At 44.6% G+C, this 15498-nt stretch overlaps 1 pseudogene; it reads right to left on the bottom strand.

Moving 5' to 3' along the window:
• Window positions 1–921: 921 nt before the first annotated feature.
• Window positions 922–15498, bottom strand: part of LOC149436774 (uncharacterized) — a 53403-nt pseudogene continuing 38826 nt past the window's right edge.

Genomic DNA, 15498 nt, shown 5'->3' with positions numbered 1-15498 from the left:
TCCTAACTACACTCCCATCCACTCACACTTCCGGGTGTGTGCAAACGTCCTGCCGCCAATGTCATGACGTATTTCCGATATGACAGCTGCTCTAGCGCCTCCTTGGCGTTTATTTGTGCACCATAGCAATTTTCCATGCGGCTCCATTGTGTATATGACATTCATAAATATATGTTTGCAGTTCTAGTGTGGATTTGGCATTGGTGAATGTATGCTTGCATCTATACTGTGTATATGACATTGGTGAATGTATGCTTGCAGCTATACTGTGTATATGACATTGGTGAATGTATGCTTGCAGCTCTACTGTGTATATGACATTGGTGGATATATATTTGCCGGTAAAGGCCCAAAGTCAACATAAATTGGGGGCCCAATTTATTACTGTTAAGAGGATTGTAGATGAATAGCTAGCTGCACATTGAACACAACCTATTCATTGGTACATAACATGGTCCTCTGGTGCAATAGGGGGCTTTTGGTTAGTTAGTTTGGACATACTTGCACATGTGCGCTCTAACAAGGAATTTTTGGGCATATTATATAGCTAGCAAAAATAAGTTTTAGGGGTGCAAGTACATTTATTTATTTCAGATACTTATATAGCGCTGTCAATTTGCGCAGCACTTTACATATATATGTGGTAAACTCACATCAGTCCCTAACCCTCAAGGGGCGTACTAAGGGCCCTAAGTTACATTCATACATATACTAGGGCCAATTTTGACAGGATCCAATTAACCTACCAGCATGTCTTTAGAGTATGGGAGGAAACCCACACAGGCACAACATGCAAACTCCAGGCAGGAGGTGCCATGGTTGGGTTTCGAACCAACAACCTTAGTACTGCCAGGCGGAAGTGCTAACCATTGAGCCACTGTGCTACATTCAACTAGAACATGAAATAATCCCCCCAAAAAATACATAGTCCAAATGTTTATTGATCAAACACATATTCCACATTTATATGGACAGCAACAACAAGTAGTTACATTCAATGTCTTGGTGAAAAAAAAAAAAAGCAGGATTGATGTTGCTAAAATAGAATGGTCCTGCTCATAAGAGCTTACAATCTAAAAGACTATACTTCTAATGAACTGTGCTTTCACAGGTTACAGCAGGAGACAAACGGTTAATATGAATCACTTGGGATTATCGACAAAACAAGCTGCAGATCAAAATATCAATATAAAAATACATGCCAAAATATAAACACCTCCCCCCTCCCCAAATCCCCCACACATACATTTCTCATCAGGTTTGTGTGAAAACTGCATTTCAGTCTAAATAAAGCAAACTTGGAAGAGCAGAGCAATGGACATGTGTTAGGATTACAATGCAAAGATAATAAACACAATCATTGTACAATAACACACAAACACACCTTAGAAGGAAGAACATGCAAAACATTTACAGCCCACAACAAAACACAGCGTGAGTGTGGCCTGGGGCAAGTCACCACAATATCTCTTCCCCCCCAAACACAGCGGGAGTGTGACCTGGGGCAATTCACCACAATATTTCTTCCCCCCCAAATAACCACAGACAAGGACTTGCAGAAATAATGTGCCTATACCAGGCAAAAATCAGCCCCAACTGCATCTCTATATATAAGGTAGGCCACACCCACCACTGTCATTCATTGGGTCAGAGAAAGTGTTTGCACCTGATGAATCCTCTTCCCACCTACGTTAACCCTTGGTATACAGGCCCCACAAATCAGAGTCAGAAAGAAAGCCACGGTGAAGTGTACCTGTGCAGCATACAACAGAACATTGAACAGGGATGTGAAAGGGAACCCTATTGGCAATATTTCTTGGCCCTATGGGCACAATTCAATCCAGATTATCGCATGAGTTAAGGCAGTCACATGACCACATCTCGCATGCAATACTGAAAATGTCAATTCACTTTTGCTAGTATGCGGCATTTCCCATAAATCGGAAAAACACTCAGGAAATCAAACATAAAAAGGCCTTACACCGCGGTCACATCAAAGCCGATTTAGAAATTGTGTGACGTACAGTGAAGATGCTGATTTCCTTGTGATTTGCAAGACATCTGACACAGATATCTATGCAAATCGCCACAAAAGTAGTACATGTACTTCTATAGAAATCAGTGTCGGAAACGCACCCATGTGACTGCTCTAATAGCAGACAATAGGGTGTGACTTAACATACGATTAGCAAGTCTCAAGTCATGCAAATCACATGCCAAGTCGCACTCAATGTGACCGCTATTGGAGCATTTCATATTTGTGTGGTTCAAACTTGGTTGGAGCTGCAAGAAATAATAAAGTAATGAATACACTACTTTTCATGTGAATTGCAGAGAGATCCGTGTCAGATGTGTTGCAAATCACACTTTAAATCAGCATGTCCCCCGACTTTAAAATCATGTAACTTCACTGTAAGTTCCATGATGTGACTGTAGTGTAAGTCGCACCACTTCAAAATCCACTTTGATGTGACTGTGGAGTTAAACCCTGGTCACATTGGGTGCAATTTGGCATGCAAATCATATGACAAGTCGCACCCTATTGTCCACTATAGGCTCCATTCACATTTAATCTGATTTTGAAATCATACGACTTCACTGTAAGTTGCCCAATTTCCAAATTGGATTAGATGTGACTGTGGTGTTAGCCCCCAGTCACATCCAATGCAATTTAGCATGCGATTTGCAAGTCGCAGGGATTACAAATCGCATGCCAAGTCTCATCCAGGGTGCACAATTTCAGGTGCGATTTGGGAATTGAAATTGTACCTGATATCGGATCTAATGAATGTGGATGTGAGTGTCTTAACGTAAGCAATTTGCTTCAGCACAATTTCAAAAGTAGTTCTTGTGTAACTTTTTCAGCATTTTGTAGCGATTTCACATATAGACTACAATAGAAACCGCAAAGCAAAAAACAAAAGAAAACGCTATAACTCATTGGTAAATCTACAGAAAATACGGTGAAATTACCAACAAAAAGCACAATTTTAAATCACATCTAGTGTGAACCAAGCAGGCAATTCAACAAAGGAAATAAACCTTTGAAGGCATTTGGTGTCTGCATGCTCGGATAAGGGTCAGTTGTGGATTTGGGGGGGACTGCATGCCATTATTTTATTAATTTTTTTTTTTTAATCCTTTTCTTTCTCTCACTCACTCTCCTCTTGGTTTGACAAACCTTCCCAAAAGGGGGTGGAGTGCAAACCAGCATTATCCAATCAATCATTAGTCCAGGCCCTTATCTCATCCCATTGTATGACATTCACATAAGGCGCTACTTTAAAGGTGTTTGAACAGACAAGGCCTCATTCTAATTCACATTCTAGGGATCATTGAGACAGAAAGCAAAGATGCTGCCACCAGCACATGTATGTTAAGGTAGTCACACGGAGATCATCCAAATTCATTGCTGTGGTTGGGATTCAAACCAACAACCCTAGCGTTGTGAGGCAGCAGTGCTAACCACTAATCCACGGAGCTGTTGAACACTAAACCTGCCTGTATTTCTGTGGTGTGAATCAATCCTAAGTCCCTGGGCAAGGTCAGTGTAACTAGCCAGATATCTCCAATGTGACACAAATGTTGTGCTATGTTGCCAATTCACATGTATGTTGGTTCTATGTATCCCAATACAAAGGATTGCAATACTAATACAGGCGTACCTCGGTTTACCAACACCTCGGTTAACAATTTTCGGTTTACGAATGAAAATCCATTGAAAATAACGCCTCGGTTTACACAATACAAAGTGTATGTCGGCACTGATTTTTAAATGCAAATGCCGCCTTTTTTTTTTTCTTCACTATAGTTCACAAGCTTAGAAGTCACTTTCCCTGAAGTTACAGAAAACTTTGTATCTTTTAATAAATTCAAAGTAAACATTGTTTCCTTTAGGGATATAAACTCCAAGAAAACTTTCTCTTTTAGCCGGGGGAAGTGACAGGTGAATTTCTGAGCTATAGTGAAGAAAATAAAAGGGAGAATTACATTCAAAAACCAGCACCATAATAAATAAAAAACGGTGTGGGGTCCCCCCTCCCATCCACACCAAGTCCTTCGGGGGTCCCCCCTCCCATCCACACCAAGCCACTCAGGTTTGGTATAGATCTTAAGGGATAACCTCATGACAAAACAAAAAAAATGGCATGGGCCCCCCAAATCCATACCAGACCCTTATCCGAGCAAGCAGCCCGGCAGGTCAGGAAAAGGGGGGTTGAGCAAGCGCTCCGCCCCTCCTGAACCATACCAGGCCACATGCCCTCAACATGGGAGGGTGCTTTGGGGTAGGGGGGCTCCCCCCAAAGCACCTTATCCCCATGTTGATGGGGACAAGAGCCTCTTCCTGATAACCCTGGCCGGCAGTTTTTGGGGTCTGCGGGCAGAGGGCTTATCAGAATCTGGAAGCCCCCTTTATCAAGGGGGCCACCAGATTCCAGCCCCCCCTTTGTGAATGAGTATGGGGTACATGGTACTGCTACTCATTCACAAAAAAAGCAAAAAGTGTAGCATAAAAAAAGACAGTACATGGTCTTTGAGAAGTCCTTTAATAAAAGAAGAATCTAAAAGAATGTCCCCCAAAGTAGATCCAACGTCAATCAGGAAGCCCGCCACCGGCGATCCACAAAAAAAAAAAAGGTTTTGTTCCCGATGATGGCTGCCCAGACCTGTGCTCTAAGCCTGGTTGACAGCTCTCAAATATGTAAGAGGCGGAGCCACCAGGGGACATCATCCGAGTGACCCATGACACATGCTTGATCCCTAATGTACAGGAAGACAGGACTTCAGTGAGGAACATTTCCTCACTCAGGACAGGAAAGTGGCTTCTCCCCCGTATGAGATATTTGATGTCTGTAAAGACTAGACTTCTGTGAAAAACATTTTCCACACTCAGAACAGGAATATAGCTTTTCCCCTGTGTGCAATCTCTGATGTAGTTTAAGTTGGGACTTCACTGAAAAATATTTCCCGCACTCAGGACAGGAATACGGCTTCTCCCCCGTGTGAGATCTCTGATGTGTGTGAATACTGGACTTACATGAAAAACATTACCCGCACTCAGGACAAGAAAACTGCTTCTCCCCCATGTGAGATCTCTGATGTTTATGAAGATTGGAATTCTCTGAAAAACATTTCACACACTCAGAACAGTAATACGGCTTTCACCCCGTGTGAGATTTCTGATGTGTGTGAAGACTAGACTTCTGTGAAAAACATTTCCCGCACTCAGGACAAGAATACAGCTTCTGCCCCATGTGAGATCTCTGATGTTTATGAAGAATGGACTTAGCTGAAAAGCATTTCTGGCACTCAGGACAGGAATATGGCTTTTCCAAATTGTGACATCTCTGATGTCTTTGTAGATTCGACTTATCTGAAAAACATTTTCCACACTCAGGACAGGAATATGGCTTCACCCCCTTGTGAGATCTCTGATGTTTGTAAAGCCTGGACTTCACTGAAAAACATTTCCCGCACTCAGGACAGGAATATGGCTTCTCCCCCGTGTGAGATTTCTGGTGTATGTAAAGATAATACTTCAGTGTAAAACATTTACCACATTCAGAGCAGGAATGTGGCTTTTCCCCCGTGTGAGATCTCTGATGTGTGTAAAGACTGGACTTCACTGAAAAACATTTCCCACACTCAGGACAGGAATACGGCTTCTCCCCCGTGTGAGATCTCTGATGTGTGTAAAGACTGGATTTTTGTGAAAAACATTTCCCGCACTCAGGACAGGAATACGGCTTCTCCCCCGTGTGAGATCTCTGATGTGTGTTAAGACTGGATTTTTGTGAAAAACATTTCCCGCACTCAGGACAGGAATACGGCTTCTCCCTTGTGTGAGATCTTTTATGCAAATTAAGATGGGATTTAGAATGGAAACATTTCCCACACTCAGGACAGGAATATGGCTTCTCTCCTGTGTGAGATCTTTTATGCCTATTAAGATTGGAATTACAATGGAAACATTTCCCGCACTCAGTACAGGAGAAGCTCTTCCCTGTTGGAAGGTCGGCCCTGTCCCGCACAGTCTGAGGTTCCTCAGGATACAAGGAATCCGATGGTCCATCTACACTGGGTGGTGCCGGATGGACATTGGAGGGAGCCGGGTTTTCTTCTGGACTATACTGTGTGATGTCCTCATCTTCTACTTTCCAGTCTGGAGACAAAGTGAGACAATCCTCGGAGGTTTTCCTTATCTCCCGGCCATGGACTAAAATACAAAGACAAAGATTACTAGACAGGAGCTGATTGGTTCCCCCAAACCAGGACTCTGCCCACATCAGGCAGCTTGGTCTCAATTCCACCCTCAAGGGAACTAGGAAATGGCTCCTCTGATCTCCTACCAGGTCATTTCTTTATTCATGGACCTTAGTCAGAGAGTGAGGAAACAACCAGAACTGTCTTTTATAGGAGTGACAGGGATGAGGGGATTATAGGACGAGGGTCCCCACCCCCTCTATCACTCATCGCCATCTTCCCAACACAAGAAGTACTGCACTTCCTTATTTAGTCCATGATTTAGTCATGAAGAACAGTGGGGCTGAGCCTTACCAGAGGTCAGAGAGTGAGGATGGGGGAGAACAACCAAGATGAAGACTGGACTGATCCTGAAAACCACCATCATTGGGGTATTGACTCCTCCCTCATTATCACTTTCTGTTTAAGGGTCAAAAGTTGGAGGATGTTATCACATTATTATCACCATGTAAAAGTCTGTGCTCCAATCACATCATCCGATATAAAATGTCCAGCTGGGAGGAAATGGGTGTAACAAAAGAGAATCCATATTATGTGTATATATAGCAGTGGGGGGAGAACAGAAGTCAGGACTATGTAATGTACAACATAGAGTATATAGTGCAGGGGTCAGGAGTATGTAATGTACAACATAGAGTATATAGTGCAGGGGTCAGGAGTATGTAATGTACAACATAGAGTATATAGTGCAGGGGTCAGGAGTATATAATGTACAACATAGAGTATATAGTACAGGGGTCAGGAGGATGTAATGTACAACTGATATCACCCAGTCCCCACCCTACTCTGGACCAATCAGTGAGCAGTATGGGTGGAGGAATGGATTTAGTGTTCATGACCCACCTGTGCTGATCTCTGTAGGAGTGTCCTCCTCTATAAATGTCCCCGTTATTCCATCCTCCTCCATAGACTGCTGATCATCCCTCACATACGCCTCTTCTTCTTCTGCTTTCACCTCAAATTCTATATCGATTGGATCTCCACTCTAAATCAAGGAAATGAGAGAAAATATCATCTGTAAAATGTAAGATTTATGATTGTGACATCACACACACAATCCACACATTGTCTCCCTTCACAGAAGCAGATCACATGTGATATGTCGGTACATTTCCCCTAAATACCGCATGCCATCCTGAAACTGTCCATTTCCTATCCCGTGTTGCGGTATTGACCACAAACACTGAACACGCTCAGTAAATACCGCATGAACAGGCGTTACATTCACAGAAGGAAATAAAGAATGAAATGCATGCGGTCATTAATTAGTGGTGGAGACATGCGGCATTCAGGAAATGTGTACTGCTTGGTAAAGAGTGGGCGGCCGCTGGCATCCTTAACAACCAGTAAACAACATGGTTGTTAGGGAGTGAGCGGCCACTGCGTCCTAACCGACCAATAAATCTGAAAAAAAAGAATTACCGGCAACAAAATATTAAGAAAATGTTGTAGGGTCCCCTCCTGGGGTCTGGTATGGATTTTGAGGGGGACCCCTTGTCAAAATGAAAGAAATACATACCAGAAACCTATCTGAGCATGCAGCCTGGCAGGTCAGGAAAGGGGGGGCCAACCAAACGACCCCCCCCTCTAGAAACATACCAGGCCACATGCCCATAACATGGAGTGGATGCTCTGGGGCAGGGGGGGCTTTGCTCCCTCAGAGCACCTTGTCCATGTTGATGGGGACAAGGGACTCTTCCCCACAACCCAGGCTAGTGGCTGTGGGGGTTTGCAGGCAGAGGACTTACAAAATGTAACAAGGAGGCCCTCAGATCCCTCACCCCATGTGAATGAGTATGGTGTACATGGTACCCCTAATTATTCACCCCAACAAAGTATTCTGTTAAATAGACAGCAGGCAGTTTTTGACAAGTCCTTTATTAAAAAGCAAAACTAAAGCAAAATGTCCCCCCGGTGTAGATCCATCATCAATCACGGTGCTCGCTGTCACCGCTGACTCGGAAAGAAAAGCTCCGCTCCCAATGAAGACTCCCCTCTGTCTGACAGCTCTGCTGCCTCCCGCCACTAAATATACTAAGGGGCGGTGCCACTCGGTGACGTCACTGACCGGGGCATGTTGTATTGGTGACATCACTGACCAGGGCATGTTGTATTGGTGACGTCACTGACCGGGGCATGTCGTATTGGTGACGTCACTGACCGGGGCATGTTGTATTGGTGACGTCACTGACCGGGCATGTTGTATTGGTGACATCACAAGACAGCAAGGCCACCCAGTGATGTCACAGGGTGGTAGCGCTCCTTAGTTTATTTAGAAGTGGGAGGCGGCGGAGCTGTCAGATGGCAGGAGGGGACTTTGTTTTTTCTTCAAGTCAGCGATGACAGCGAGTATTGTGATTGGATCATCGATGGATCTACATCAGGGGATATTGTTCTTTATTTTTGTTTTGTCAAAAATATCTTCCAGTGTTTTTTTACACTACACTGTTTGGTGAATGAATAGGGGTACTATGTACTTTATACTCATTCACATTGTGGGGGGCCGGGATCTGGGGGCCTCCTTGTTAAAAGTGGCTTCTAGATTCCAATAAGTCCCCCACCCACACCCCCTCACAACCAATGCCCAGGGTTGTGGGGAAGGAACCCTTATCACCATCAACATGGGGACAAGATGCTTTTGGGGGTGCAGAGTACCCCTGCCCTGAAACACCCACCCAATGTTGAGGGTATGTGGCCTGGTATGGTTCAGGAGGAAGGTGGGCACTCACTAAGGGTCTGGTATTGATTTTGGAGGGGAAACCACACTTTTTGTATTATTTTGGCATCGGGGTTCACCTCAAAATCCATACCAGACCTGGAACTTGGTTGCCGTCCGCTCTTTGTTTACTGGTTGTTGGGGACACTGGCGGCTGCCCTCTCCTTAACAACGAGCTATTTACAAGTGTTGCTATGGACACCAGTGGTAAATTCCCCGCAGGATTCACTACTAAAAAACAGCATGCAGCATCTTACTACATACTGGGATACGGGAAGATACCGCTTTGTGATTGGAGCCCATAGTCTCTACAAGTCCATGTTCTAGATTCTCCATCCCACCAACCTTGTAATAGTGAGGGATGGTGTGACCTTCCTGTGTGGAATCCCAGGAATACAGAGGACGGGGACATCTCTCTGGTGGGTTCCTGGTATTAGGTGGCTCCATCATATCCTTGTGTCCTTCTGAAAACTCCTCCATCACTCCATACTCCTCATCCTCCTTTTTATACTCTTCTTTAACATCAATATTATCATCCCCGAGGATTCCACTCTGAAAGATATAATAAAACATTCATTGTAACAAACATGCTGTGTATAAATCACAACTACCAATAATTGTCATCATCTACCTGATGATGGGGAGGGATGGTGTGACCTTCCTGTGTGGAATCCCGGGAATACAGAGGATGGGGACATCTCTCTGGTGGGTTCCCATGACTGGATCCATCTGTAGGAAACACACACACTGACTGAATCCATTGTTTCTATGTGTTTATCAGATGATGGGGGATCTAGGTGGATCCTCCGTACTGCTCTCTCCTTTACAATAAAGTCTCCTCTTACCCGGTGATGTGAGGGGCGGCTGATTGTCCATCATGACGTCCTTGTAGAGATCCTTGTGTCCTTCTAAATACTCCCACTCCTCCATGGAGAAATAGACAGTGACACCCTGACACCTTATAGGAACCTGACACACACAATGATACAGTCACCATCCAGACACATCCCTTGTCTGTTCCTGAAGAATGTCCCAGAATTCCCAGCACCGCTCACCTCTCCTGTCTGCAGCTCCATCATCTTCTTGGTGACTTCTAGAATCTTCTGTGTCTTCTGTCTGGTAGGGATCAGGGATGGAGGTGGGGGGATGGTGATGGGATTCTGGATTCTCGAGGATCTTGTGGTCATACGATGAGATCTCCTTCTGGTGTCATTGTCGGTAGATTTCTTCATGACTCCTGTACAGTTCTGTGTGATACAAAGATAAATCTCACTCTCCCATAATCCCTCACTTCTATGGTCAGCTCTAGATTTATTCTCCAGGGATTGGCCACAATGTGCCGACTCAGCAAAGGACAGACATCTCCATCCAATGATATGATGACAATGGGGTCAGATTTATAGCTCCTTCTAGAAGTCATATAATAGAGTCACTAATGGTTTACTAGTAAGGCTCACTGACCCACCAGGAAATGTCACCCATGGATTTAGTTGTCAGTGGGCGTGGCATGCTGGAAATCATGGGTCTCCCTGATTGGACTAAAGCTGAGATTGTTCTCTTCTATAACCAATGCCGCCATCTTGTGCTATAACCAAATCTCATAGAGTCCGGACACTTTATGTATTCATAGTACTTGTGTGGATGTCGTTATTGATTACAGAACATCAGAAGACTTCAAGTGACTCTGAATACCTCCCAGTGTACAGCCGAGTCAGATTTAACCCCTTCATTACACTCACCTCTCCAGTCAGCAGGCTGAGGATCTCCAGGGTGAGCTTCAATATCGTCTCATTCCGGGGAAATTCCTTCCTTACAATCTTCACAAAACCCAAAGTCTGCTGATTGTCCATCATGACGTCCTTGTAGAGATCCTTGTGTCCTTCTAAATACTCCCACTCCTCCATGGAGAAATAGACAGTGACACCCTGACACCTTATAGGAACCTGACACACACAATGATACAGTCACCATCCAGACACATCCCTTGTCTGTTACTGGAGAATGTCCCAGAATTCCCGGCACCGCTCACCTCTCCTGTCAGCTGATGGACCATTATGGTGGTCAGTTCCAGAATCTTCTGCTCTTTCTCCCTCTCAGGTATCAGAGAATGAGATGGAGGCACCATGGTGAGGCTCTGGGTTCTGCTCCATCCTCCTGAGATTGGCTCCCCACTAGACTTCTTCTTTACAACATAATCCTACAGATCAGGAGAAAAATAAAACAATATCAACCACCTGACATCATCTAAATGTGTGCAAAAATAAAATGGTCTATTGACCAGAATAAACAAGAGTGATGTCATGTGACCTCCCAGAATCCTCCTCACCTCTCCGGTCAGGTCTGTGTGTTATTAATAGAGATAAGAGTGATGTCATGTGACCTCCCAGAATCCTCCTCACCTCTCCGGTCAGCAGGTAGATGATCTCCAGGGTGAGGTTTAGTATCTTCTCAGTCATGTGACTCCGGTCCTCCTCCATCCTCATTGGTGCCATCATGTGATCTATACAGGTCTCCTTGTAGACGGATAACTTTGGGAAATGAAAGTAAGAATGATTTGGATGGTATTGGTCACACAATAATAGGATGTGGATGTGAGGGGGGAATAGGAGGGTTGCTGGACATTGAAGAACTACTCCCCCCATGGGAAGACATTTTGTTTGGACTGTTTAGTGTTTACTACAATTTTGAGGTCCGGGGCCCCTTTTCTCTGTTGGGTTTGTTTGGTCTCTGAACTGGTTTTGATGAGTTTTAGATCTGCAGACAAGGAATGATAAATCTGATCCTTCCTATGACTAGTTTGCTCTGAGGCAGTGCTGTGAGGTCAATGTCGGCTCATCATGCAGGGATGGTCACTTTACATCGCCCGACGCCCGGGACATGTAGTTCTGGGGGCCGGGCAAGTATTGTTTTTAATCTTTATCCCTGCTGAGGGCAAGCCGCAGGGCTCTCCTTTCAGGTGCCGGCCTCTGCCACCCCGTGTGTGTGAACCTCTCCTGTACCTACTATGCTTCCCCGGCTCTGTTTGCCCATCTGTGGGCCCGGGTCAGCGGGTGTTGGAGGGTAGAGGGGATGGAGGAGAGTGGACATGTTCACTCCCTTCTTGTCCTGACCCAGAAGTGATGTTATGACAAATTTTCCGACCATCGAGGCCGGCAAAGAATGTAATGCGGTGCGATGTGCTCTACATTACATCCAATGGAGTACAGGGGAGACATTGGGGGTCTTTTAGACCCTGGATGTCTCAATAAAGAGAACCTCTCATCAAAAGTCATCTCATAGAGGAGTTTGTACCCTCAAGTAAAAATGTTTTTTTTAAATGCAAAGAATTAAAGTTATAACCAAGTACATAACTCCTCCCTTTAAAAAATTTTAAGGCCCCCCCCTCCCCCACATATATGCAGGCCCAAACATAAGAGCACACGCTGGAGCGCCTACACGTGATAACATTGATTGTGATACACGTTACATATCGCCGGTCACACCAGAATGAGAGGATAATTCTAGGAGCAGACCTCCTCCGTACTCTATACTGATGACCTAGAAGGGGCTATAAATGTGTCCCCTATAGATAATACCGGGGACTAAAGGTTGTCACCATTTCAGCACACACAACTTAAGGTTTGACATGTTGGATATCTATTTACTCGCTGCAACCTCGGCTTTTATATTTTTACACATAAATGGGTCATTTATTGCTTTTTGTGCCCTGAAATCAGCTTAAGTGTATTTTTTACTGAAATTTGGCATTTCCTAGACTTTGTGATAATATTTTGTGACATAAAAAAATAGAACTGCCGCTATTTTATTCTCTAAAGTCTCTACTTTTAAAAAACCTACATTTTGGGGGTTTTGTGTCATCTTCAGGATAAAATGATTTTTTAAATGTGCAAAAAATGCAAAAATGGCTCTGGGAGTGAAAGGGAGAAAAGATAAGCTGGACACTCCCCTTTCCCTTTCCCCAATCGGTTCTCATTACACTGCAAGGTCTCTCCCCTCCCTGCTAGTCCCCGGGTGCGGTGCTGGAGACAGGCGGGGGAGGAGATAAACAGCGCAATGTTACACATATTAAATGTTTTAGTCGCTATAAAGCCCCATTTATTTATTAAACCCCAGATATTCCTAAACGCACCTCAGATTTATATACATTTTTTGTTACAAAGGAATGTTTCCTTCCTCCTGAGCAGCAATGTAAGGGGCTCTATGCTCCATACTCCTGACCCCGGCACTCCATCATTGTGTTGGCTGCATAGTGTAATGATTGCCCATTGGCTGCCTGTGTAGTGTCATCATTGCCCTTTGTAGGCCATGTATGGTCAGGATGGTCCTTGTCTTGTCTATTTATTGTCAGTGCTGTTTGTTTAGAGGACAATATTACTAGAATTTATCTCCACAATGAGGAGAATGTTCCGGCCCCGGAAGTGGGGGAATGTTCTGCCCCTGAAGGGGTTCATCTGGGTTCCCACACTATATATGTGTGTATCATCATCTGCTGGAGATAAAAGACATCACAGTGACTATGGAGGAAGAGGACGGACATGACTATGGAGGAAGAGGACGGACATGACTATGGAGGAAGAGGATGGACATGGCTATGGAGGAAGAGATAGGACGTGACTATGGAGGAAGAGGACGAACGTGACTATGGAGGAAGAGGACAGACAGGACTATGGAGGAAGAGGACGGACGTGACTATGGAGGAAGAGGACGGACGTGACTATGGAGGAAGAGGACGGACGTGACTATGGAGGAAGAGGACGGACATGACTATGGAGGAAGAGAAAGGACGTGACTATGGAGGAAGAGGACGGACGTGACTATGGAGGAAGAGGACGGACAGGACTATGGAGGAAGAGGACGGACGTGACTATGGAGGAAGAGGACGGACGTGACTATGGAGGAAGAGGACGGACGTGACTATGGAGGAAGAGGACGGACAGGACTATGGAGGAAGAGGACGGACGTGACTATGGAGGAAGAGGACGGACGTGACTATGGAGGAAGAGAAAGGACGTGACTATGGAGGAAGAGGACGGACGTGACTATGGAGGAAGAGGACGGACGTGACTATGGAGGAAGAGGACGGACGTGACTATGGAGGAAGAGGACGGACATGACAGGGGTTACTGGGTGTAAATAGAAAATAATGTCTTATTACCTCCTCTGCTGCCACTTCTGGTAACGTCTCTTCTCTACTTCAAAACCACTTGGAACTTCCTGCCTGACATCACTTCCTGTCTGTACCTGACATCACTTCCTGCCTGTACATGACATCACTTCCTGTCTGTCTTCCATAGAAACTTCCTGTCTGGGTAGAAGTGAGATCCCCACCTTGAGGAGCTCAGAGGAACTGCAACCCCAAGAAACATCTGTAAGGCTCTGTTCACACCTTTTTAGTTTGCTTTTTGTTCTTTTCGCAGTTCATTTTGCATTTTTTATGTGTTTTTGATATGTTTGTAAGGGAGAATGTCACCAGCACACCGAGGATCACCAATACGGGTCCAAAGGTTTTAATGAACGATCACATAGTTACTGCAAGGCAATGTTTTGGAGTCTCGCAGGACCCCTTCATCAGGCATGTGACAAAGGGTCCTGCGAGTCTCCGAAACATTGCCTTGCTGTAACTATGTGATCGTTCAGTAAAACTTTTGGCCCCATATTGGTGATCCTCGGTGTGCTGGTGACATTCTCCCTCGCTGATTCTGTTCGGTTCCGATCGACGGTCGCTGCAGCACCCACTTATACAAACCGCCATTTTTAATGCAGGAACGTTTGGATTGTACACTTGCATTTTGATACGTTTGTGATACCTTTGTGGCACATTTCGTGTTTTGTTCAGTTTTATTTTTTTTTCCAAAGTCATTTTTTTTTGCTGGGCACAATAAAAATGCAAAAATGCACAACCATGCATTTCAGCAAATTCTCCATAGAACTCGGTTGTATCAAAAATGCTGACCCTTTCCAAAAACACAGCAGTTGAAAAAAGCCTAGATGTGAACATGTCCCATAGGAAACCATATTTAATGGACTGGAGTGTGTTTCTGAAAACAAAAAGTACTAAAAAACACATTGGTGTGAACAGCCTGAATAATCACTCCTGTAAAATATCTGCCTTACACGGCTACCAGGGAAACTCAAATATAACACACAATAAGAGAAAATATAATTCTAGCTCTTATGTAGCCAATGATTTAACAAAGATATTTTATTACATATAGAAAATACATTAAAACAGATTCCCTCTGAAATCAATCTTTTTGGTGAAGAAAATGTAAAATGATTCTTTAAAGCAGGGCTTGAAAAAGCAGCTCGCCCGCTCGTCAAATACGAAGAGAAATCCTTGTGTGGCGAGCACAGATGGAGCTCCAAGCCTCATTGTGAAGCCGAGTTCCAGTTTCCAACTTCCGGTTTCCGACTTCCGGCTTCTTCTTTGGCACCGTCATTACACTGGCAGTGCTGCTGAGGGGACAGGTGCAGGAGAGGTCTGCTCTCCTCCGCTGGGAGGAGACACCCGCACTCCA

Source organism: Staurois parvus, unplaced genomic scaffold (assembly GCF_062004578.1).
Source record: "Staurois parvus isolate SC_StPar_1 unplaced genomic scaffold, SC_StPar_1.0 ptg001345l, whole genome shotgun sequence".
Classification (NCBI taxonomy): Eukaryota; Metazoa; Chordata; class Amphibia; order Anura; family Ranidae; genus Staurois; species Staurois parvus.
Note: the sequence above shows the minus strand (reverse complement) of the source record. Positions and strands in the feature narration are given on the sequence as shown.